This window comes from Bos mutus, chromosome 17 (assembly GCF_027580195.1).
Source record: "Bos mutus isolate GX-2022 chromosome 17, NWIPB_WYAK_1.1, whole genome shotgun sequence".
NCBI classification, from domain to species: Eukaryota; Metazoa; Chordata; class Mammalia; order Artiodactyla; family Bovidae; genus Bos; species Bos mutus.
This window is the reverse complement of record NC_091633.1, coordinates 66,782,568-66,786,095: the sequence shown is the minus strand read 5'-3', so window position 1 is coordinate 66,786,095 and position 3,528 is coordinate 66,782,568. Positions and strand designations below refer to the sequence as shown.

Sequence of the window (3,528 nt, the reverse complement as noted above, 5' to 3'; positions counted from 1 at the left end):
ACTCCCACTCCTGGCTCTTTATTGGCTGTGAAGCCTCACTGGTCTTGGACAGCTCCCTGGCATCTCCCACTGTGGAGGTGCCGGCCTCTGTGTGTTCAGGAAGGTCATCAGACTTACACAGTTATAAAAAAGCGGGTGACGGTTCTCCGGTAAGGCTCAATTTATTAATGTCTTCTTTGTGATTTGGGCTGGTAGTAAATAATATATTCATTATAAACAATCATTCAATCCAGCATTATTTCTTTGGTCCTCAGCTACCTTGTCTACAAAACAGGAGAGTTGAACTCCATGAGCATTAAGGTTTCTTTCAGCTCCAGCTCTGTTGGATTCTATGAAAATTAAACTCCTCGGGGAAGGTAGTCTGTGGGGCTTGACTGTGAGGCATCCCCCAAGAAGTTGGAAATGGGAAATGTAATTTCCCTCTGAGAGAAGGATTACAAAGCCAACCGGCACTAGATCAAAGGAGATATATTCAACGTCTCCGTAAATGAACAGGATGGATTTGAGATCAGAGCTGACTGGATTGACATCAGGAGCATCCCCAGGGAGAGCATGGCCTGTCAAAGCGAACAGAGCATCACGGACATGCAGAAAAAGGAGGCTGAGATCGTGAGCACATCAGGATTGAGTTCCGATTTGGCCAAGACAAGGCTGGGGTCCAAGGGGCTGGGTACCCACATGTTAGAAGGCTCTGTGGAGGTGATGGGGAGGGGCTTCGGGCCATCACGACGGGACCCCTCAGCAGAGATGATAGCTCATATTGTTAAAACCCATATTGTACCGGCACCAACCAAACACAAAGGGCTTCACCGACAGCTGGAACAGGGACCTAGGATCCTCATTACACCCAACAAGCATCCTGTAGTGCCTGGGGCATCTGTGGAGTCCCTGGCGTGGGAAGGGCTGTGAGCACGCGCTCATAAGAGGCTCAGGGCAAAACCTATTTACTGATCAGCTCAGAATTAGTTTAATAACTTTCACGTTCATATCATTCAACTCATTCTTTTTCTCTGATTGCAATTCACCGAGCAATCCCTTGCTTTGTTTGTGGTTTTCCATATACTTCTACCTAAAGGGAAAGAACAGAGAAGGCAATGGCACCCCACTCCAGTATTCTTGCCTGGAGAATCCCATGGATGAAGGAGCCTGGTAGGCTGCAGTCCATGGAGTCGCTAAGAGTCAGACACGACTGAGCGACTTCACTTTCACTTTTCACTTTCATGCATTGGAGAAGGAAATGGCAGCCCACTCCGGTGTTCTTGCCTGGAGAATCCCAGGGACGGGGCAGCCTGGTGGGCTGCAGTCTATGGGATCACACAGAGTCGGACACGACTGAAGTGACTTAGCATAGCATAGCAAAGGGAAAGAATGCATATGACTGGTTACATGATTGTAAGATGAATGTATTTTTCAAGGTAAACAAATAGGTTTCCTGATTTTTTTAATGTATTTACTTTTAATTGGAGGATAATTGCTCTATAGTATGGTGTTAGTTTCTGCCATACATCAACATGAAGCAGCCATAGGTATACATATGTCCCCTCCCTCTTTAAGCTCCTTCACACCTCCCACCCCACCCACCCTCCTAGGTTGTCGCAGAGCACTGGTTTGAGCTTCCTTTGCATACAGTAAACTCCTACTGGTTGTCTGTCTGACATGTGGTAATATTTATGTTTCCATGATGCTCTCCCAGGTCGTCCTACCCTCTCCTTACCCCTGTGTCCGCAAGTCTGTTCTCCGCGTCCGCCTTTCTGTTGCTCTGCAGATAGGTCCATTGGTACCATCCTTCTAGATTCCACATATATGCATTGCGGCTGCTGCTGCTGAGTCGCTTCAGTCGTGTCCCACTCTGTGCGACCCCATAGACGGCAGCCCATCAGGCTCCCCCGTCCCTGGGATTTTCCAGGCAAGAGTACTGGAGTGGGGTGCCATTGTCTTCTCCATATATATGTGTTAGTATACGGTATTTGTTTTTCTCTTTCTGACTTACTTTACTCTGTTTAATAGGCTAAAAATATGGAATGCTTCACGAATTTGCATGTCATCCTTGCAAGGGCCCACGGTAATCTTCTCTGTATTGTTCCAATTCTCGTGTACGTGCTGCTGAAGTGAGCACAGGCTTTCTATTTTGTCAGTCTCTTGGGAGCCTGATCCAACTGATCACGTGAACTCACCTCTATCAGGGAAATCCACTCTTGGCTTGCTGACAAAGTTGACTGCCTCAATTAAGCAAACAAACAAACAACCCAATTTAAAAATGGGAAGAGGACCTGAATAGACATTATTCCAAAGAAAACGTGCACGTGACCAGCAGGCATATGAAAAGGCGCGTCACTAATCATCAGAGAAACGCACATCAAAACCACAATGAGCTTTCCCCTCACACCTGTCAGAATGGCCATCATAGAAAAGAACACAAATAACAAATGTTGGTTTGAGAATGTGGAAAAAAGAAAGCCCCAGGACACTGTTGGTGGGAATGTAAACTGGTGCAGCCGTTGTGGAAAACAGTATGGAGGTTTTGAAAGAAACAAAAATAGTACAAGCAACATCTAGCAATTCCACTGCTGGGTGGAATATCCAGGGGATCCTCCTGACCCAAGGAAGCCAAGTGTTCATTTGAAAAGAACACACGCACCCCAATGTTCATAGCAGTATTATGTACAGTAGCTAAGATATGGCAGCGACCTAAGTGTCTGTCAGCCGATGAATTGATAAAGATGATGTGGTGTAGATATAAAACGGAATATTACCCAGCTATGAAAAATGAAGTTCTGCCATTTGCAGCAAAACAGACGGACTTGCGGGGCATTATGCTAAGTGAAACAAGTCAGACGGAGAAAGACAAATATTGTCCCTTATTACTTCCATGGAATGCAAACTATACAGCCACTATGGAGAACAGTGTGGACATTCCTTAAAAAACTGGAAAGAGAACTGCCTTATGATCCAGCAATCCCACTGCTGGGCATAGACACTGAGGAAACCAGAAGGGAAAGAGACACGTGTACCCCAATGTTCATCGCAGCACTGTTTATAATAGCCAGGACATGGAAGCAACCTAGATGTCCATCAGCAGATGAATGGATAAGAAAGCTGTGGTACATATACACAATGGAGTATTACTCAGCCATTAAAAAGAATACATTAGAATCAGTTCTAATGAGGTGGATGAAACTGGAGCCTATTATACAGAGTGAAGTAAGCCAGAAGGAAAAACACCAATACAGTATACTAACGCATATATATGGAATTTAGAAAGATGGTAACAATAACCCTGTGTACGAGACAGCAAAAGAGACAGTGATGTATAGAACAGTCTTATGGACTCTGTGGGAGAGGGAGAGGGTGGGAAGATTTGGGAGAATGGCATTGAAACATGTATAATATCATGTATGAAATGAGATGCCAGTCCAGGTTCGATGCACGATACTGGATGCTTGGGGCTAGTGCACTGGGACGACCCAGAGGGATGGTATGGGGAGGGAGGAGGGAGGAGGGTTCAGGATGGGGAATACATGTATACCT

At 45.6% G+C, this 3,528-nt stretch overlaps 1 non-coding gene across 1 annotated transcript; it reads right to left on the bottom strand.

Moving 5' to 3' along the window:
* Window positions 1–2,010: 2,010 nt before the first annotated feature.
* Window positions 2,011–2,116, bottom strand: LOC138991557 (U6 spliceosomal RNA). Its single transcript, XR_011467528.1, has one exon. It is a non-coding gene; the product is annotated as a U6 spliceosomal RNA (small nuclear RNA).
* Window positions 2,117–3,528: the final 1,412 nt, after the last annotated feature.